The sequence below is a fragment of the Ursus americanus genome, chromosome 10 (assembly GCF_024610735.1).
Source record: "Ursus americanus isolate L20-20 chromosome 10, mUrsAme1.1.p, whole genome shotgun sequence".
In the NCBI taxonomy this organism is placed as follows: Eukaryota; Metazoa; Chordata; class Mammalia; order Carnivora; family Ursidae; genus Ursus; species Ursus americanus.
The window spans coordinates 48,763,673-48,787,019 of NC_142136.1; the positions used below are offsets into that span (position 1 = coordinate 48,763,673).

Genomic DNA, 23,347 nt, shown 5'->3' on the forward strand with positions numbered 1-23,347 from the left:
GTGATGCTGTTCAAGATGAATTTTATAGAAAAAGAAACTTCAAAACACAGAATGATGATGGAGATGATGATGATGGGGTATGTGTGAGCAAGTGACAGGGAAGACTGAGACAGAGAGACAAGGGGAATGAGTGGGGGAGGGAGACAGACCCTCTGAGGCTTCTAACTCCATATTTCATCAACATCTACAGGGTCCTCAGAAGCTCCAGGAATCTCCAGGAAGTTAAGGGAAGCCTCTTGCGCCTTGTTTCCCCAAGACACATATCCTTGTTAATTCTTAGAGAAATTTCATTTAGTCTCCAGACCCCAATTATAAGAGAACGCTATATGAAATTCATCCATTCTTACTGGAACTACCTGACTATAATGAGTACATGTTTGAAATGCATGAAATTTAATTTTTGAGCCCATCAATGATTGATTCGTGTGTTTCAAAATATTCCTGAAGAAAAAAATCTGTTTTCAATTGTGAATAATAAAGGCCAGATGCCCCTACTACATACACAGCATGGGGTATCTTTTATGTTGCCATCTTGGGAACACCAGAGTTTGGAAAAAGCTAGAAGCAATAGTTCCACTATGGGTAAAAACACCTTCACTTCACAGGAAGCCAAATTATAGAGAATTAGTTTTCCCTAAAGACAATCCATTAAAACACTCAGACATATGAGAGAAATATTTTACACTCTACACTTATTGTATAATACAAGTGCCCAACACTGATTCACTAAAATCCAAAACAAACTTTGAGGGAAATGCTTTGCTAAGCTCTTTGTCTCCCTGAGATATGATGTGTCTTAACCACCAGTGGCCTCCAACCCTAGTGAGGGGTTGATTGGTTGGAGGCAGTTGATACTGGTCCACATTTCTCTTCTGGGAGAAGCTAACCTATCAAAAATACTGAGCACAGAAATTTCTCTTTTTCTTCTCCTCCCCACGAGGCCCAACAAGAGGCAATGATGTGGATTGGTGTTTTGTGTTGCTGCTCTAAAAACTCAAATTTTGTCCTAAGGAGAACTGTGCCAACTGGCACAATGGGAGAAATGGAGAGTGAAGGCTGGCTCATGATGGGACTCTCCCTTATGTCCTCCAGCTTACCCTTTACTGGCAGTCAGTGTGATCGTTGGGGAATTCATTCACTTGCTGACTCGTTTTTCTGATTTCCCAATTTTCCCCCCAAAATTCATCAGGAAAGGAAGCAGCTTATTTGATGCCACAGAGAGTCTATAGTATGAAGCAAGGTATGTTTTCATGGTGATTTGAAAAGGTAATTTTGAATTACTAATTAAAGTCTATAAAATACATTTAGCCATAGGATAAATTACTGATTATCCATAAAGAACACTGACTAGTTAATCTAATATGCTTTCAAAATTTTTAAAAAACAGAAACTTACACATATTGACCTGAGATTAAGAAATAGATACTCCATAACATTTGGTGCAGTCAAACAAAGCCATATTTAAGTCCAGAATTATGAATTCAATTAATAATTAAAGGATTATGCTCATAGGGAAGGTATATATAAAGCAGTAAATGGCTTTTTCAGGTGATTAAACATCTAAATGATGTTTCACACCAAAGAAAAAAGAAAATTTATTATGACTATAGTCCTTAGCCTGAATAATATTCCTCCAACACAATAAGAACATAATTCAATGAAACTAAAGGAGCAGAAGAGACAGTGAAGTTCCTTTTGCTCGTGAAGCTCTGAATGGTTGGTCTGACTGCTTTCTTCAAATTACCAGGGATATCACAGTGACTGCGAGTGAGAGGTGAGGGGAAGAATGAAGTGCGAGCAGGTAGCAAAATGGAATAATTACAAGAGGCTGGATTAAAGAAGTGAATAATTTTCAGTCAAAATGATCTCTATAGAAAGGCGGTGATATAATTAGACATTTTAAAGCCAGTAAGAATTTCAGGGTCATCACTGAGTGGGAGAATGCTTGGATTTTGTGAGCTAGCATCAGCTAAATCCTTCTCTTGACATAGTACAGCAACTATTCCCCCACCAGCCTTCACAGGATACAAATTGGACAGTGTACAAGTAATTACTGATGAATGTGAATGTGCTGCTCAGTGATGAAATGTTTTCAGAGACAGAATGAAGTAGATGGAAAAGGTATTCTCATCATCTTTGAATAGATACATCCAAAGATACACTGTGAATACTACAAAAGATGTGAAGAGGTGTTCAGTAATGTGATTGTAAAGGGTCATTTATAGATTTTTTTTTTTAAAGCTCTTATTGTAACTTGTAAAGGGAACTGTGTAGAACAGTAAATACACATTACAGCTATTCGAGGCAGTATGGATGCTAAAATAAATACATTCTATTCACTTGAAGACTGACTTTCGAAAATTCCTGCAGTTGGAAGCTTATAGTTCACATAATAAAGACTCTGTTATAGCTAATAAAAATTAAATACTAAATATCTTTCAGTGTCAATAGTAGTTTTTTAAAGGTAGGCTTAATTTCATTATAATTTCCTTGAGAAGCATCTATATATTCTCAGAAAAAACTAATACAGATACACATAGGTAGTACTAAAAACATTTCTCTTTGGCCATACTTTGTCTAGCATTCTGGCTTTACTTTTGCAGCTCAGTCCTTTGCGCATTCTCTTCTCACAGCCGCTCCAACCCATCATCTCCTAGTTCTCACGTGCTGCCCTGAGGAGCGCCACCGCTCTCAGCGCAAGAAAAGGGTCCTGTATTCTGCAATCTTCCTGCCAGAAGGGCGGGACATGTTCAAGAATTAAAATGAGTTTTCTGCACCGGCCTAAAACCTGTGCACTCTTCAAAGGAATACAAATAAAAATCACAATCCAGACGAACTAGACATTTTCTACATTTAAGTTTGTCACAAAATACATAGATCATTTATTATTTCATGTACCACTTTAATAATGCATTATATCAACTTCGGAAATATGTTCGGGCTCCAGACACACTCTTTCTCAGAGTATCGCTTGTTATGTCAATGAGAGAACAAAGTTAAGAGTCAAAAAGGGGTAGACCCTCCAGACATACTGCCAATCCGTGAAGGGACCCATAGGATTGCCCAGGATCCAGGGCTTGGTCTCTCCAATCAGACAAAACCCCCACAGTTCTTGACTCTACCCCTTTCAAGATAAATGATCTCGGGCAATCTAATCTGTCTCGGCCGGTGGGGACTGTTGTGGGAATTAAAGGAGAGGGCAGTAAATACTTCATCAGAATACACAGCTACAACCCGTAGCTTCCATAGCCTCTGCTGGGAACTGTGGGGATGCTCACCCCACAAAGAGTGGTGAACCTCTTGCAGCTGTGGCTCTATTCACAACCATCTCTCATTCCATTGCCAGGCATGTCTGGTGCAATTTGATTCTAACGATGAAAGTACCAAAGCTAGTAAATGATTTTATTTTTGATAACAAATTGGAGAGGTCTCAAGGTTTGGGTGTAAGAAAGCTACTTTCAAGATGCTATTTTGAATGGGAATGAAAGGGGTTGGGTTATAAGTACTGCACTGGGAGTTCCCAAAGCCCTGTCCCCTCCAAGGGAGAGTGTCTCACAGTAGATACAAATATCACTTATCTACGTGTGCCGGATTTGAAAGGTTGAAGACACTCCTCCAGTGGAGTGCCTTTGAATTTCCAAGTTTTTTAAAATTATGGAAAAAATGTCAGAAGAACATTTCAGCAGAGAAAGTGAAACAAAAAACCCAAAGGTAAGCTTAAGAACAACCGTTTGAGGGGCGCCTGGGTGGCACAGCGGTTAAGCGTCTGCCTTCGGCTCAGGGCGTGATCCTGGCGTTATGGGATCGAGCCCCACATCAGGCTCCTCCGCTATGAGCCTGCTTCTTCCTCTCCCACTCCCCCTGCTTGTGTTCCCTCTCTCGCTGGCTGTCTCTATCTCTGTCGAATAAATAAATAAAATCTTTAAAAAAAAAAAAAAAAGAAAGAAAAGAACAACCGTTTGGAGATCCAGAAAAATCAACTCACTCTGTTAGTTGTTTCATGTGAATCTGTATTTGGAAATATTCTGGGGCACAGGAGGAAGTTCAAGGGAACTGAATATATCAGGTTATATGGTGCCTTACACAAGCAGCACATGTTCAGTCCCCATTTATAAAACAACTTCTACGAGCCAGACTGCCCTGTCCTAGATGGCAGTGATAGAACATTTACAAAAACAAAACAAAACAGAAAAACATCCCTCTGCTCTTGGAGCATATATTCACCTGTATGCATGCTGTCATGGGATGGAAGTGATGATGTATCAAGTAAGTGGGGGGAAAGACAGATTATTCAACAAATGACACTAGAAAAAGTGGGTAGCAACTTGGAATAAAATAAAATCCTATCTTACACACATATGAATCAAAAATTCAAATGTACAAAATCAAAGATTTAAATGAAAACATGCTAGAAAAAATTCTGGAAGAAAATCTGAATGATTTTAGAATAAAAAAGTCTCCTGTAAGTCTGAAACCATACGTAGAAGTCATAAACTTGAGTAATAACTTATCCTACATAAAAATAAACAAAACACTTTGCATTGGAAAATCCACCAAATTCAAAGTCAAAAGACAAAGCAAACACCTAATTTTTTATATGTAAAAGTGACCTGGAAATCAGTAGCAGTAAGACCAACTCAGAAAAATATAACAACGGACAAATTCTCTGTAGTTCACAGACATAAGAAATGTTATCCAAACAGCTGGAGTAGAAACTATGAGAATTAAGGTGAAAACAAAGCACTAGGGGAAAAAATTATATATATATATATATATATATATATATATATATATATATATATATATATATATATATATATATTTTTTTTTTTTTTTTTTTTTTTTTTTTACTTTATAAAAAGCAGATACTGATTTAATCATTTTGAGGATTTTGGATTCTGGAGAAATAATTTATGTTCAATGAACATCATAAATTATTACTTTTAGTTCCTAGTCAAAATTATAAACAGTATGTCCAATGAACTACAGTAAATACTTAACTTGGCTTCATTTTTAAAACGCTTTTTTTTTAAAGTTGTTTTATTCCAGCAATCTTTTGGATTAAATAAGCAACAGTCATAAGTAGAAGAGAATCTTCAATATGAGAACATATTAACACCCTCCTCTTTTGGTTTAAATTCGAACCATAGCCCATATTCGTTTTCGTATATGTTAAAATATAAAGAGAACACCAAGATTACAGGAAGCCACTTTTAAGTGGTCTCCTTTCATTCAAACACAATACAAAGATTTTACTTTGGTTGCATCACATTTAATATAATTGTGATGGCTGGGGCACCTCATTATCTACGAAGACAACAAAATAACATTACCAGTTAGTATTCCTCAGTTCATTTTTCAAATATACGTTTTATTTCTCTAACAAAAAAAGCTTAAGTGAGAATTCCAGCTATTCACACCAGCGTTAATTTCATGTTTTGCATGAATGCAAGTCTTGAAAAATCATAGACTACAAAGTTACTTGACCAAAAAGTTTACAACTGAGACATATCTACTAAGCAAAGCTTCAAAAACCAAGGATACAGGCAATTGCTGGAAAAAACTTTAATTCAGATTTTATAAACCTCTAAGCAAAATTCAGAAGAAATCATGTGTATTGCAGTATTTCAAAAATGAAAACCCAAAGACTTATCAAAATCTTATCCTACAGATTTCTGTCCTACATCTTATTACATTCCCCATAATACTTTACATTAGCAACTTCAGAAATAACAAAAACCTACCAGCCTCATGAAGACTCAGGATTCTTCTTGATACTGCAAGTGACAAAAGCACAATTCAAACTATCTCCCCCCCCCCCAAAAAAAAAAAAAAAAAAAAAAAAAGATCAAGGAAAGGAATGTCTGGGGCACAACCGCTTCAGAAAGGGGTGGATCCAGGAACTAAAAAAAATGTTGATACTCAAATTAGCTTTCTCCGTAACACAATCAGTCGGATTTGCTATGTCCCAGGCTCAGCAGCACATTTTATTCTACCAGGTTTATTCAACACAGGCACTGGTCCATCCCAGTTGGACTCATGAGATGTCAGATCTAAGACATTTGCTGACCCCTGAGGGAAAACTGAACTTCACCTTTTGGAAGAGGGGAAGGAGTGGTTTTTCATGAGTAATTTGAGCTGTTGTTTTCAGAAGACCAAATAGATGCAGGACAGGCAAAAGTCTTTCCTTCATATCTGTATAATACTTATAAGCATATTGCTCTATACGCTTCCTATTTTTTTCATTTACAATTTGTCCTGAAACTCATCCATTCTCTCTGCAAACCCATAGTTGATATCATCGCTCTTCTTTTCTAGATGGTCAGGAAAGGTACTTAATTGCTTGTGTGGACCCTAATCTTACTTTCTCTTACATACAACCTTCTCCTTATACCTAAAGTGACTGATTTAAAACACAGACCTAAGCACAGCACTATTGATAACTCAAACTCCATAAATGTCCATTATGTCTCAAATCTTTGATACCGTCATTCTACCCATTACACTTCGATAGTTGATCTCAGAAGATAATCCTGCCTCATGACATAAGAACAAAATAGAAGAAGTAAGTTATGTGGAAAATGATCCTTTTGTTTAATAATAAACAAAAAATCTGATATGGGGCTGAATCATTTTTTTTCTTCCTGATAATGTGCTTCTAATACAACTAAATTGAGTATTTGCACAAAGATTCACAGATGTGTTAGAATAAGACACTTGAAAGGGCTCATAATCAACAAAATTCTCCAAAGTTTAGCCTTCAATATTGATTTTTGCTCTACAGTGTATTAGTGTCTCAAAGTTTGCAGTTTTTTGGCCAAACTGTTATCAACATCTATATCTACTACCATGTTTTCTATTCTTGAAAAAAAACTCTGTGCTACCATGGTTTAATGATGTTGGCTTATAGGCTTAACACTTCTGAACAAAATAAAGCCATAATACCATATTCTATGGGACAGTTTTGAACTGGCAAAGTGCTTAAAGCAATCATATTTTTCCTCTTTTCTCAATAACCCAAAAACATAAAGGCAGCATCTATACTTACCTGGTAATAAGTTCATTTAAAAAATGAGCTTTATGCATGCCTAGTGATGTTGGGCACCATTAATTTTATTATTAAGATGGTTTAGTATGTGCCTAATATGACAGCACACACCAAAGAGATCAAAAGAAATCAAACTATGGTCAAGGAGATTATACAAAGCCCCATTACCACATGGCAGTGTATTTCAATTCCATTTTACCTAAAAACACTTAATGAGATATCCATAAAACCTAGAAAGCCCCGAGTCAGGAGTAATAGATTATATAAAGAAAAAAAGATATACTAAAGATATTCTTTAGTGCTTTCACCTCTTATTAACAGATTGACAAGAATCAAAAATCATTGCATTTTCCTGCAATGTTCACTTTGTTTACATCTTTGTTATTTCGCGTACTGTTTCAGAAATTCAGGGCCTGAGTTCTAAAGTAAATGGTTTCAAATACTGGCTCTAGCACTAGTTTCATGCTCTTTGAAACGTACCTGACTTCTCTGTGCCACCACTCTGCATTGCTAGAATAAGGATCACACTACTTACTTCATAGGGTTGCTGGCAAGTTTACGTGGCATCATACCAAGAAAATGCTTAGACAAAACTGTACACGCAGTACATACTCCACACATACTAAGCGCCATTTATGCAGCTCACCCATTATGGGAAGAGATTTCCCAGACACTAGACACAGTATCAAACCAGAACTAGCAAATAAAGGCCGAGATACAGGCTCCATGTAAGCTGGAATGTTACGTTAGTCTCAGAAGCAATATTAAATGCAATAATGAGCACTGAAAAAAAATAATATATATCATCAGTGTGTGTTATCAATGCGAGGAACAACACATTTTTTGAAGTGCTGTGGGTTCATAAAACACCTTGGATACACATATCCAGGATGTATTCTTCCACTATGTTCTGTACCTCATCTCTAGTTTTCAGAACAGTGATGAAAGGATTGACTTTAGGTAGGTGGTTAGACAGGTCGCCTGTCCTATATAGCAAGAGGAAGAGAGCAAGGCTGTGTACAGGTGTGCGAGAGAGATACTGAGGTTTAGTGATAGGAGACTGATGGGAAGGAAGAAAACAATACTATAAAACTTTTAGGTAGAAATCACTAACAAATATTTTTGGTTTTAGACAATGAAAATCCATACAGAAGCAAGTCACAGATTAAAATAACATCTGAATGTTATTTAAATTCAATATCTATTTGAGTCAATTCTTGATTTCCATTTTTCTTCTATTTTTAAGCACGGTATTCTAAAATGTCCACATAATCTCTGAAGTACTTTGTTTAGCTTAGAACGGTACAAAAGCTTTTAAAATAAAACACGAATAGCTTGGCAGACTTCATAAGGATATTTACTGTTAAAAGATCTCTTTTCAGAAAAGTATCAGCTTTGCCATTTCCCTCTGATTAAAATAAAATATCATCATGTAAGGTAGAATTTGTTGTCCCCTAAAAATTAACTTCTCTTTGTTCCTCATCTGACTCTCATTTGCCCTCCTGTAGCCTGTTCTACAATTTCATCCAGAAGCATCTGCGTCCTCTGTCAGGCGATGATGCACACATCGGATGATCCCGCTACATAAGCCTGGTGTGCACACTTATCAACATACGTGTGCAAGTGCAAACAAGAAGTCAAAAATCTTCAGACAGACAGTATCACTCACTGCTCCCCGTCAGTCAAACCGCAGGAAGGTGATGAAAGAAAGAAGGCCTCTGGCTCACCTAAAGGGTAGAGAAACAGACGTGAAGTCAACCTGGATATTCAAAAGGGGTTCTTTTGTGAGGTTAGGGATGGGAGATGTTTTATGCCCTTTGAGGTGGTTCTTGTGAGAAAGGATTTCAGTGACGCAGGCAGTATAAGCCAAAGCACTACCGAGAGGTGAAGAAGCAAAGCTCGGCAAGTCGGAGATACTTAAACCAATATAACCAGGTGACTTCGGGGCTCTTCAGCTCACTGGGCCTAGGTTAGTTTCTCTTTAAATTAGAGACGATGGCGCCTACCTGTGACAGATTGTATTTTCCAAAAAGGGCCACAACGATATTTGTGTTATTATGTGCTCTTCTAGAATGTTGGGATTCCCAATAAAGAGGGAGTCTCTTTGTCTTCCTCTTGAACCTACACCAGACTTTTTGACCGCCTCTCCAGGTACGCTGTGGTACAGACATCACCGAACTTCTGAGGTCAGGTCATAAAGAGGGACAGCTGTCACCTGCATCTCTCCTTTAGAGATATGACCCCATGGCTCCCCGGGGCCATCATGGAAGAGGTCCAGCTCTCCTGAGTCTACTATGAGAGAGACACCTGGGGGGGGGAGCCCCCCTAGAAACAGAGCAGCTTGAATATTCCCAGACAAGGCACCAGTGAGGAGAATGAAGAAGTCTTTGGACTGTGACCTCATGAGAGACCCGAAAGCCAGAATCACCCAGCCCAGCGGCTCTTGAATTCCTAACCCACAGAGAATAGGAGACATAATAAAGGATTATTATCATGTTCAGTCACTTGGTTGTGCAGGATTTGTTACAAGGCAATAGATAACTAATGCCCTGTCATTTAATTTGTGAAGATTAGAAGGCATGTTTCAATACTTTGTTAGAGTAGATTCTCAATTAAAAGCAGGTGTTTATTAATGTGTTTACTTGTGCTACATGCATTTATAGACCATTTTCCATTCTCTCCCTTATCAGAAAACGAAAAATACTTGTCATCTTCCGTAATAAATTTTTCTGTTCTCTGAAATCCTCTTCCAAGCATAACTTTTGTAAAGGATAATAAAATATTCAATGAGGAAAGGCACAGACCTTTTTCTGGTGCCCTTTCTTTTTAATATACCTTGAAAACGGAACTGAATGAATAAATTATGCCTCTATCACTAACATTATTTTCTCTTCCATTATTTCTCATATTCTAAATCTACAAAGCGAGTTAGTTTGAGGGTGAGGACTATAGTAAGTGTGGCAGCACACCAAATACAGTTAATTAGGACATTCTTAATAAAATTATAAATCATAGCACTCTAGGATTAAAGGAGTACTCTTTTCTTAGCATAACAGACTACACGCAGATGCAAAAATGACAAGGTTATGTAGCCAGTGGAACAAAATTGCCTCTGGGCAGAGACCAGTGTGTACTCCAGCATCCTGGAGCTCCGATGGACCTTCAGAGAAACGCAAACCTTTGGGCATTAACCATGCTACACACAGGGCCCCAGCCAACTGAAACTGCTGCCCGTAAGAGATGGGAAAAAGGAGGGCTTTTGTTTGAGAGTAAGGAAATAGAGAACTTTGTTGGGGAAGAGGGGATTGCAAAGCAACATGACAAAAGAGCCCAAGATGTAAAAACAATAAAAATGCCAATGTCTAGGGGCACCTGGGTGGCACAGCGGTTAAAGCGTCTGCCTTCAGCTCAGGGCGTGATCCCGGCGCTATGGGATTGAGCCCCACATCGGGCTCTTCTGCTATGAGCCTGGTTCTTTCTCTCCCACTCCCCCTGCTTGTGTTCCCTCTCTCGCTGGCTGTCTCTATATCTGTCGAATAAATAAATAAAAAAAAATCTTTAAAAAAAATGCTAATGTCTAAACTTCAACATCAGATTGTTTGCATGTGTACAGTATCATCTCCTTCCATTTCCACCAACGCTCAGTAAGGTCTGCTGCATACTCCAAATGCCACCCAGGTAGTTTATCAATTTCAGATTCTGAGGCTGGCGTAACAGGGCTGCTGCAGCAGGAGCAGAGATGCACAGGTAAGAACGACCCTGGCTACTGGCAGGTATTACACAGCTCCCCAATTCTCGCAAATGTCATTCAGTTGCTTAGCACTCAGGGAGCTTTCCCTGTCTACTCGTCTCCCCCCATTTCTTATTTTTATCTTTTTTTCCACATGATCATTATTTTTTTAATTTAAATTTTAGTTAACGTATAGTGCAATATTGGTTTCTGGAGCAGAATACAGTGATTCAGCACTGACATACAATACCCAGTGCTCATCACAAGTGCCCTCTTTAATCCCCACCCCCACCCACCTCCCTCCATCAACCCTCTGTTCTCTATTGTTAAGAGTCTCTTATGCGTTGTTTCCCTGTCTACTCTTTAAACGTAGTTGAGCCATGTTGAAAATTATGGCATTCTAGTGATTTTTATTAGTAATAATGCTACCTTCCCAGGTACTAATAGCAACATGTAATTAACACTAAAAAATGCATATTTCACCTTAACTTGAAATCCCCTTCCAAATAAAGCTGGAACGGTATCATTCCCCACAAACATGCCTATTTTTGTTTCAAATTAAACACTGGCAACCTTGAAGTGAGTTGGTATATACACTCAACAACAGCTATAAAGTCCAATGATTTGGAGGAAGTAGTCACATTAAATTCTGCAATAAAGGACAGTGTTGCCATGATAATCTCATGAGCATTGAAATCCATGTTTTAATTATTAATTTTAAAACTGTTGGATTTCATAACCTTACATTCTGAGTGTTACTTCATAATATACTTGGAACTGCAGTTGTAAATAGCATGCAGAACTAAAATCCTTGCTGTGAAATTGGATCTACCTGAAACCAGGTGCCAGATCGGCCATTAACTAGTTAGGTGACCTTGGTCAAGTTACTGAACCTCTCAGAGCCTTGATTTTTCCACGTAGGCAACAACACTACTTACACCCAAGGGGTTGGTAGTGAGAATTAAATGGGATGATTCAGGTTCCTGGCCCAAAGTAAGCACTCAATAAATGTTACCTCTTAAATCCTCTATTTTTAAAAGTTATTCTATGTGGCCACTATACTATCAGAAGGTAAGAGCCAATTTCTCCTAATGACGAACTGAGACAACTGTCACTTCTTTGAGCATTTGACACTTGAAAATTCTTCTTACATGCTTCATCCCGCCAAGTTCACACTGACCCCAGGTGCTGGATATTCTTACCTATCTTTAGTTTAGAAATGAGAAAACTGCAGCTCAAGGAACTGAAGAAACTTCACTAAGGTGACTCATGTAGCTAGCAGCAGAATTAGAACAGGAAACTGAAGCCCAAGTTCCATCCCCTCATTTACGCCGCCACTACTGGCCTAACAACTAATCTCAAACCATAAAAGACAGACGTGTGTCTCAAAGGTGTCAGTTTAAAGCATCACCTGCTTATCTGCAGTCCTGACACCTGGATATTATGCCCAAGGCCACGTCAGTATAATCTCACTTGCATTATTCCTTTGCCTACCCTTCCTCGTGCTGGCCATGTTTCCGTTCACGCATGTATAGTGTACAACACGTGCTCGCCTCTCCCTCCTCCACAAGCAGTTCAGCCTTCTGGAATTCTACATACCAGCTTTGAGAAGAATGGCTGCACTCCAGCAATCTGCAAAAGCTGGCTGTGTACAGCCCTCAAAGTCAAGAGGAAGCACACTGTGTGTCAAAGAGGACGCTGATCCACGGAGTGCAGTGTTAAAGGCTGTCTGATCAGGCTGTCGTGCAGCTTCTGCACGTACTCTGCAGAACGTGGGCTGGAGTGCTAGACTGAAATACTAGGTGGCCAACATGCTGGGAGTGATGGCTAGGGGAGAGGTGCTCCAGCCTTATTAGGTTTAAAACACAAAAATGTTAGGGGCGCCTGGGTAGCGCAGTCGTTAAGCGTCTGCCTTTGGCTCAGGGCGTGATCCTGGCATTCTGGGATCGAGTCCCACATCAGGCTCCTCGGCTGGGAGCCTGCTTCTTCCTCTCCCACTCCCCCTGCTTGTGTTCCCTCTCTCGCTGGCTGTCTCTCTGTCACATAAATAAATAAAATCTTAAAAAAAAAAAAAACAAAAACAAAAACAAAACAAAACACAAAAATGTTAAACTTTCCACTCCTTTTTGATGAGAAGCACAAGCTGACTTTTTCCAGATAGTGGTTTTGTTTTTCTTGAGACTGTGTTATGGAGGGGTCAGCTCATTTGCTGGCCTCTGTCTTCTTCACCCTGAATATTTCATCTTAAACGCTGGACTGATTTTCAAAAAGATCCATACTATAGAACAGAGTTTAAAAGGTGAAGAGTCAAGGGTCCTTCAGGAATTTTGAGTAGGACAGTCAAGTAACAAGGGCACTGGGAGCTACAATTAAGTAGCCTTGAGGAACTGTAAGTAGTTGTGGATAGCAGCGTGACAGTGCTCTCAGTCTTAGAACTGTGGCTGCAGAGCACTGAAGATTTTTCCACAGATGGTTTCTACCTCACTACGTTATGTGGTACATGTGTCTTATGCTTTCTTATAAATGTATCCTATAATGCCCTTGACTTTCACTACATCCAGAAGGATAAAGATAGTGCTTCCAAACAGAAAGGCAGGCCCCCATTGTATAATAGCAGCACCTGAAGTGACTAATGGTGTATTATCTCTGATTTATTCCCTGGTTTGTTCATCAATTCCTTACCATTTATGGAGCCAAGCAAAAAAAAAAAAAAAATTGGAAATATCTTCATAACCTTATTGTGCAGAGCTAGTGATAACATAGGATTCATTGCCAATATCATCTCTCACAAGCGTGCATTCCAAGAACCTCCCACACAACACTCTACATCTTTATGTGAAGCCAAATGCTGGCTACAATGGCAAAATCTTCAAGATAATGAACAAAGACAACCGGGGTCCTTGAAAACCTTTTAATAATAGTCCTGTCTTGTTACGCCAAAAAGGATTTAGACACGATAGTCATGGTCAAAGAATTTTAAATCATAAAGAGTCTTCCCATTCTTAATAAGTGTCATCAGCTTCCACCAAGCTTCCCAAGAAAACAGTCAAAAGTTTGAAGTCAATCTTGATTTCTCTCTCATACCACCCAACCAGTTCTTAAAGTTTTTTCAGTTGTAACTCCAAAATCCATTCTCCACCTCTGTCCCGCCATCTGCATGGCTTCCAGGAGAATCCAAAACACTGTCACTGCAGGCCGCCAGCTGCCTTAAACTCTTTGTTGACCGCCACCTCACTACATTTCATTTTCTGCACAGCACTACCATTAAAATCCATGCTCTTGATCCTGGCTTCCTTGCTTTTTGAATACTTTCTAGTACTTTCCCTGGCTGTACTGGCTTTTTAATTTTTTTTTGAATACTTGAAATCTGTATTTGCCAAGTGGTTTCCTACCATTCCCATATCTCCACCTGGCTGGCTTCTCTGCCCATGTAAGTCTCACCATGAATTAGTAACTAATCTCACAAGGTCATCGTAGAAATTAAATGAGATGATAGAAGTAAGCTGTGCCTGACACACTGTCCTCTCTTCTAGTCTCAGTTTTGATACTTACTAGCAGTGGGACCTTGTCAACTCACTCATCAGGTCTGAGTTTTAGTTGTTCACTTTCAAATGATAGCATTATAATCTATGTTCTTAAAGGGGTTAGATCAAAAAGTCTAAGATTCTTATACATATAAGTAATCAGCCTTATCATTCACATGGGAATGATATGTTCAGTGTTTCTGATAATCCCTTCCACATTAATTTGTTGTAATTTCATCTCTGCTTTACCATGTAGATGTGCTAAAATTAAATCTGATTTCCTTGAGAAAGCAACCACCTTCTTTCAAAAGCATCAAGTGCCAAGTCTGTTTAAAGCTCAGCACCCCCAGTGTGTTATAATGTAGGAGGCGATGGTGGTCCTCTTGGTAATGTTCTTACATGCACACATACCAAGTTTTCAAGTCCCTAAATAAAATTATCATATAAGAATGTTTTGACTTTAATGTAGATCATCTGTATTTTAAAAAGCAATTTGGGAAATAAGATACTTCAGTAACATCAAGACTCCCACTTTCTCCAAGTGTTCACCCCACATAACTACAACTAGCTCAGGACCCAGAAGCCAGATGGATGGCAAAAGAGCTCCCCTCCCTACTTAAAAATCCCCTCAGCTTCAGTTTCACTTTTGCAAAATACTCAAGCCCAACTTCACTTGATTCTTCTCATACTTTGTCATATAAGAATAAAACATAGATAAAGAAATATGCAGTTGAAAATGCATTTGTATTTTAATCAAGAACTGTGTGTTCAGGAATTATCGCTCATGCAAACAGAGATAATAATTGATCATAAGTATTCCCTTGTATCTGCAGCAACTTATTACAGAGAGAAGAAGTATTTCTGGATTCTGAGAAATTTGCTGTCAGAAACACTACACAGAACTCCTTTCTTTTATAACTTTCTCTGAAAGGAGAAATGCAGTAGGAGGGATGCTTTTTTCCTTTGCTGTGACCTGAAAATAGACAGGAACAGTCTGTAACATTGCTATTTAAATCAAAACTCTGAAAGTGACATTAGTCATTATTTTTATTTAGTATTGATAATCATAGTAAGATGGGCATAATACTTTATAAATGTGTATATATATATATATTTTTTCATTATGATTCGGAAGATAGCAAGGGATTTGGAACAGGAACCCAGAGCCTACATTACTTCCATATTATATTTCCTCATCTAATTTATAGTAATTAGAGATATAGGGGAAATAAAAAGAATTCTAGGTATCTGAATACCTTTTATGTATGTATATACATGTAGTACAAAAGATTTATTTTCACATCCAATAATTAAGATTTGGGATCACTTTTTGCAATTAAACAATATTTTCAGAATTCAGTACAGATCTACTTTCCACCTTTATTTTCCATATTTAAATTGTCAACTTTGAGAAATGTGCAACAAATTTAATCACTAATCAGCATAAACCCCAATCTGTAAATTGCTTTGTGAACATTCTTAAATCTTTCCACATGCTTCATTCTTTATTTCAAATAGTATGTAAACATCTTCCTCATGGGAGACATGTTTTGTTTTGTTTCGTAATGCCTCATAATATAAATATTGAGAGATGAAGACAGGGAGATCTTAGTAAAACATGGTTGTCTGATTTTAGGTGTTACAGATCTCACAAATCCTGCAGTTAATTGTCTCATGTTCTCCTCATACTTCAAACTATGAAGAGCTAAGCAGAAGAGCATCTCAGTAGTAGCCCGTTATTAAGTAGGAATAATCTCTAATTCACACCATCCAGAACATGCCCAGCCTCAACTGAGGAGTGCTGAACAGACCTACCACCTTCCAGTGTTTGAATGGGAGACAGCGTGAGAACACCAAATCCTATAGGACTTTAAGACAGACAGTACTGTCCAATGGTTAAGAATGTAATATTCAGAGTTTAGGAAACCGAGGTTCATAATCAAACTTTCCTATGTGAACTTAAACAACTAGTTCAACCATTTAATCCTCAGGCTCTTCTTCTATGGAATGGGAACAACAGCAGTATCTACCTCATTAGATATAGTTGGTAAAGATTATAAATTAAAGGACGTACAACACTTTGACCAGTGCCTGCACATGGTTAGTCTTCATTTGATAGTACTGAGTAATCACAGGTTTATTATATTATTAATGCTTCCTTTAATACTGCTTACCCCTTGCCCACTATTCATCTATTCAACAAATACTTACTGGGGACCAACTATGTAAAAACACCACTCTAGGGGCTGGTCGCACAAAAACATACATCTCTGTTCTCAGGGATTCTGTAGTTAATTATCTCTACTGTTACTCCTAACTCTGCACTATGCGTTCTCAACTGCATCTTCTATTGTGCTACGGTACTAATGCCATTATTCGGGTTATCTCACAAGGAAATGTAAAATTTTGACTGATAAATGGTTCCAAGAAAAGTGGGTTAATGCGACAAGAACCTAATTGTTTTTCCATACTGAGAAACAGACTTGACACACAACTGTCATCCACAGAATCTCAATGTTGGAGAACAGAAGAAAAGCCCAATTAAACACGTTTGTTATTTATTCTCTTCAGTGATTCTCCCCAGTACATTTTCTATCAGTTAAAGTTCATTCTCTCAATTTCTTGTCACTTTCTCAACTTACTATGATGTTAGATAAATAATTAAGACCAAAAAATAAGGCTAGGGCATAAATAAGAAAATAATATAGTAAAACCTTGTTAATCCAATGCTACTTCATTCAAAATAACATTCAAATCAAATCAACAGTTATTCCCCAGTCAAATAGATACGGTTTTCTCATTAAAATTGTTCATTTAATACAAAGCATGCATTATGAATTATTTAAGGCAGAAATTAGGTCCCCAGAGTACTTTGCATTATTAAAGAAGTAGAATAATTCCAAGGGATGCCAGGAAACAGCTGTATATCAGCTACAGTGAAACTGTATTTGTGGACCACTGTGATTACTCAAGGCTGTAGGATCTGGTACATAAGATGATCATTCTTTCACCTCTTCTTTTTAAAACAACTATTCAGGACTATTTCTGTAAGTTCACCGCATTTTCCAGGAAAGGACTTCCCTGCTTCTTACAATGTTCCATACCTGCTAGAGATTTACTTAATTTTAATCATTAGAAAAATTAAAGAAACTTTTCTCCCAACCGTGATCTAAGTTTTCAAGGATGAGATGGTTTTTATGATCTTGAATTCCTAAAACCTGAAAATTTCCCATTGTGCATCGCTATGTTGGTATAACTGGAGAACTCAAAGAAACCTGCTGTCATGAAAAGGTTCGAAGTGCGTTTTAGGGAAAAAAAAAATTGGAAGTCACAGGCTGCATTTTGAGAGACAAATCTCCTCAGCTTTGTGATCTTTGAAATGGAGCTATTGTGATTTGATGTGCAAAGGATCCTTGATATCTCAGAGGATCCAGACAATGTAATTTTAATGTCTAAGAACCCGAGGATCATCAGATAAGAAGTGTTACAAAAGCAGAAATTATTAGGACTGTTTAAAATGTTGTTAACTGCATCATCTCATTGTAAAAGGAAATCTTGTTTTAGTCAGAATCCCTGGAGGGAGGGATGGTATTTCTCTTTTAAATCTATTCGACAAGCTAAGAGCCAACAGTACAGTAAGCGTGGTCTGAGCACTCAGGCATGATGTTAGTGTAAGATTTCCCCTCTGTTCCAGGATGCGTAACTGAGGACAATTATTCCCTGCTGTGGCCCAAGTTGTGTCAATATGACAATTCATTTGAGAGATTTGTAAATCATTAGAAAAGGTTTATGGTATTTTATTCCCCTAAGGACCACCATGTGCTATGTCACCATGGTGATTTATGACTCCTTCTGAATTTCCTTGGGATAAACCACGTGCAGTTTAACATCCTATACTCTTGAAATTAACCAGCATTACTATCTCTACAGGATCCATTTGTAACACAGAGAGGGGTAGATTTGAAAGTTAAATCACAAAGTCATGTGAGAGCAGGATATGTGTTTTATAGTAATAACTCATATAATGAAACTACAGTTTTAAGGAAAGCCAATTCAATTCATAGAAGAGGCACGAAAGCATTAACCTTGCTGTTTAATTTATTAAAACAGACATTCATTCAACAAACATTACTGACTATCCGTGCTCAATTTCTCAGGTCAACAAGAAACCAAAGAAATGACCCCAATTCTCAAAATACGTAGACTAAAAATCTTTATGAATTTCTCCTACTCTTGCATTTCAGCTCCATCAAACCTGAGTCAAAAGTAAAACTAACAAACACATAAGCCTCTCTGCCTTCTTCCCAGACTTCCCTTTGGAGCAGAGCTAATGTTAGTGACCTAATAGCCAGTAAACCCCATTTAATGCCAGACAGCCAATTGCGATCACTAGTCTTTAAATACATTTCAAAAGCCCAAAGAAGTGGAGAGACAGTTCAAGTTCCTCTGGGAAAAGCCTGGGTGCTGCTCACAGGATTAATGTCTTCAGAGATCCAGAACTATTTTTCTATTTCTGCTAAAGGAGAGAAGGCATTGCTCCTTCTCTCTTTCCCTATAAACCCCAGATATTTAAACTTTCCATTGTTGTGCCTCACAAACCCCTCTTATCCCCCCAATGTGTGACTCCTTCTCAAATATAAGCCACAGTCAGTGCCCCCGCCCCATATCCTCTTAGCCCTTCTTAGATTCACCTGTGGGTCACGCATACTGCAATGTGGACACATTCTTGTCTCCAGAGCCAGAATACAAATGGCAAGGACCCAGGTCCCATCTCAATCGTCTTATATTTCCAGAGTTTAGAGCAGTACTTGGCATTCGTGAGGTTCTTAATGAGCTAAATGATGGGCCATGAGCCCCCTTTTCAATGATTTTAAATACCTTTACATGATGGGGTGACGGGTTTGCTTTATATAGTTGCCGAACCAGAACCGAGCCCCAGAAGTGGAAGTTCTGCGCAGGGGTCACGTTGGAATGAACAAAAGACACTGCCATCAATGCATGGAAACCACCAATCGCTAGAAAGGAGCCTATCACTGGATGTATTCAAGCAGAAGATGAAAAACAATCTGGTGGCAATGCTACACAGGGAAATCCAAGAACCAGATTGGTTTATAGATCCTGGAATTTGTATTTTTTCTCTTTTCTACACAGGTAGTGAGTGAGCATGCAGTGACTGGGTTGGTCTTTAGACGAATGACAACCCTACTCTGTGTGACAGAACAAGGCACGAGAAGGCACTTGGATAACCTGTCTCCACTATGGATTCTTTCTACTTCCCACTTTGTGTTTTCAGTCCCCTTCTCCAGGTTCGAAGCAACCACTATGTGTATGTGATTGTTATTACGTGTTGGTCCTGTTCCTGCATCCTTAGTTTGGATCTAGCCCTTCAGGTTACTAGACTGGGCTCACGCCCCCGGGTTAGGTTTTAAACTTCCAGGTCTTCATCATCTGCTTCCTTTTCTCAGTTTTTCTGTTTTGACAACACAACCATCTGCCGCTCTCCTCTCCTCCTCCTTTTTCCTCTGCATCACCCCCAATCCCCAGCCTCAAACCACTTCATCCCTGTAGCCCAAGACCCAGCATTCTGCAGTCCAGTGTTTCCGGCCCCTAATCCTGTAAAGAGAGCTTTGGCTCTGTTCACGCAGATCATGGGAAAGGGAGATCATAGGGTATCCACTAGGGAACAACCTCCATTTTAGAAACTGTGAAAGCAGTGGTACCAGAAACACATTCTCCACAGCTTTCCACTACCAGTCATAACCGTCCTGTCTATTTTTCCAGCTATGGGTCAAGCAACCACGGCAAGCAGAGGCAAAAGAGTTTGCCTTTTTTTTTTTTTCTATTGTAAAAACACTACAAGTGTTTGCATATACCTGTCAAAAGGTTCCACTCAGACACTCAAAGCTTTGCCATCTGAACTCAGAATGCAGAACAATCCATGTCGAGGACAGAAATCAGGATTGTATAGCAATCCCCAGATTATGGGTCAGACAGGTGGGATGGTATGATGACAGCAGTGCTCCTGGCCCCTCGTCACCCTGCGCTTGCAGGGTTACACAGAAATGTAATTAAGGGGATATGCTGGTGTGCCTCTGGTCTCAAGGTTAATTAGCCACTGGAAAATGACACCTTCAGGTGTCCTGGATCATAACAGCACTAGCAGAAGCAGCACAGTTCTAAATTGACAGAACTGACGCCACACGACAGCAGAGTTGAAACCAGCAGAGGTGAAAACAAAGACTGACATAGGTTGCGGCACTGCTGACAAGATGGAAAAGGGACATGTTCCGACTGCCTTTGGGAGAAATAACACTGAAACCAACAAAACCCCATGATGCCCCACTGTTGGGCGTGAGCACCATCCCGTAATTAACTGCGCATGGAAAGCTCCATTGCCTATGCTCCCCGGACCCTCCATTCCAACCACTGGAAGCTGGCATTCCAGAGCCCTGCACCCATGACTCCAACACACATGCCAACTCTCTTACACCTTTCCAGTTCTTTCACAGAGAAGCTCAAGTCCAGCACAGAGGACTGTGTAAAGCACCTCTCACTGAATGTGAAGACGTCGCCGTAGGTCTCTTACCTTCTTGGAGGCTCTTCCGCTCTTGTGGCACTTACCTTCTTGGAGGTTCGTTTCCTTCCAACTTAATGGTCCTTTATTATTCGGTGTCTTTTCTTTTCCAATTTTCAAGCTATGCCCAGACTCGTCTGCTCTGGGATCTGGCACATCCGTGTGACCTGGAAGAGATAAACTCAGTGAGAAAGAGACTTTCTGGCCCTCAACATCGAAGATCCTGGTTTCTCACCAGGTGTTTTTTTGTCTGCCTAGGGAACTGGGTCTCTGCTACCTGGTAAGGGAGTGTGTTGTTGTGGGGGGCGAGGGGGTGGTGGTGAGGGTAGATTTTGTTTCTTTGGGGCATGGCACCCAACCAACATGGAACCCCACTCGGGTTTCTCTGAGCACGGAGGGCAGCGTGCGCTGCTCTGTCTCCCACCAAATCCCCTCTGCTATCAATTTGTAAACAACTCAGCTCTGCCTGCATCGTATGTGAGCAGGCAATGCCAGCGCCACACTGTGCCCTTCCCTGCTCCCAGCCAAGTGCACCTGCTGCCTGGGGCTCTGGCTGCCGCTGTTGCTACTGCTGTTATTATGCTCTGCCATCGCCCGCCCTGCTGCTTGCTGGGCTGGCGGCACATCTTCGGCATGGGGAGGAATGTTTATTAGTTTTAATTGGTGGACACGGCTGGACAGTGACATTTGGGGAGGATTGTGTGTCATTCACCCCGTACCAGGTGCCGGCTGCGATGGAAGACGTAGGTGGATCAACTTAGAATACAACCTATGGATTATTCCCTTTCCAGAACAATGCAGTTGCTGTGACTCTCCCCTACCTATGGGGACACACTCTCCCCTCTTTACCCCGTCCTGTCGTGTGCTTTCCTAAGTGGGAAAGTTTTACTCATTCTGTAATACAGTCTCGTTAAGAAAAAAAATAAAATCCATCCTCTCCCCAAATCATAAATATATAGTCTATGAATGCAAGTATCTTTCTGTGCGACCCAAGCACCGCCCTGAATTGACGGTAAACATTCCTTATGCTGTATGAATTCATATACTTCCTGAGTAATATTCTGAATATCAACTTAGCAAATCGTTTTATACACAAACTGTTTCACTATCACTTTCTACTCCTACTCAACTCTGTAACTAACGTCTCACTGTTAAGAAGCCTCAAAGCTGTGTGCTTTCAATGTACAAGATCTGGTTTTTACATGGTTTTACATTCTTCCGCCTTACGTTGCCTCATTGCTCCTCTTCCAACAGGGGTCAAGCAATAATGGCCCCCAGCAAAGCCGGGCGCAGGCACCGGCGGTCCCTCCAGCAACAGGGCGTGGGAGTTGCTAATTGCCTCGTTTTGACGCCCTAGTCCTGGACTCTGGTACAAAACCACACACACACAGCCCAACCTCGGCAAAGAGTCCTTTTTTCAGGATTCCTTCCTCTACCTTAGCCCCTCAGCAAAGCCTTGCCTTCACCAGACCATCAGAAGCCAAAAACTCTGGCTTGGAGTTGTGGCTTTCCGCTTTAAGAATGGCGGTGTGTGTCACATACAGCTTCTGCTTGTTTACACATTTGTATCAGCCTCAGCGGCTGCAGGACGACCAAAGAGCGGAAGTAGCTTCTGGAGCACAGAGCCAGAAACCGTAAAACTCTTCTGCCACCTAGCGGTGTAGCAAAAGCTGCTCTTATCAGAAAAATGTAACTATGTCTGTAGGACCAGGACTACCAACTTGTTCAACTTTGGCTTCAGTTTAGAAGGAGACAATGAAAACCTATACCCATGTCCTCAAGTGTAGTGATTACGAGTGACCTAAAAGTAATGTTTTAATGATACCAGATCTTTAAACAGTTAACGACCGAACAAAATGCCCGATTGCTGGTAACTAATTATAGGATTCTCAATTGTTGATTTATAAAACAAAGTGACCCAAGCAAATAAAATCCTTATATTGAATTTCTTCTCTAGATTCTCACGGTTATTTATTAATTTTTTTAGTTTGTTTGTTTTACCATCTGTTGTTTAGCTACATACTAATCCAAAGTGCAGGGAAGGCTTAGAATGCTGTTATAAGTGGAAAGGAGATTAGCTTTGAAAAACTATACAGTGCATGTCCTAGCAGAGTACGTATAGCCATGGAAGGTATCGTCATCCTAAAACACTGGAAAAGAGGGAAAATTCAGGATCTATATAACTAATTCACTATAACACTGCAATTATTGAATCCTATTTTCATAGGGTTTTAAATGACACACACAGGATACAGAAATACTGAAAAATACAATTACTAAGTCATTTCCAAATCACTGCGGAGTGGACCTCTGGCACTGCTTTAACACGAGTGAATGCGATGTCTGATGGAATCGTCCTAGCCATTCCTCTTCAAAAGGGTTTGAGGAAGAATGAATACTCTGAAAGAATCTTAGGAAAATGGTCTAAACAGCAGATGGCATGGCTCCTTCTGAGTGCTCAGCATTCAACA

The 23,347-nt window shown here is 39.5% G+C and overlaps 1 long non-coding RNA gene across 1 annotated transcript in view; it reads right to left on the reverse strand.

The window, feature by feature from the left end:
• LOC148109360 (uncharacterized) overlaps nt 1–23,347 on the reverse strand; it is a 530,362-nt gene that overhangs the window by 449,987 nt on the left and 57,028 nt on the right. Inside the window, exon 3 of the long non-coding RNA XR_015725941.1 lies at nt 20,924–21,043. This is a non-coding gene — a long non-coding RNA (uncharacterized LOC148109360). The remainder of the gene's footprint in view (nt 1–20,923; nt 21,044–23,347) is intronic.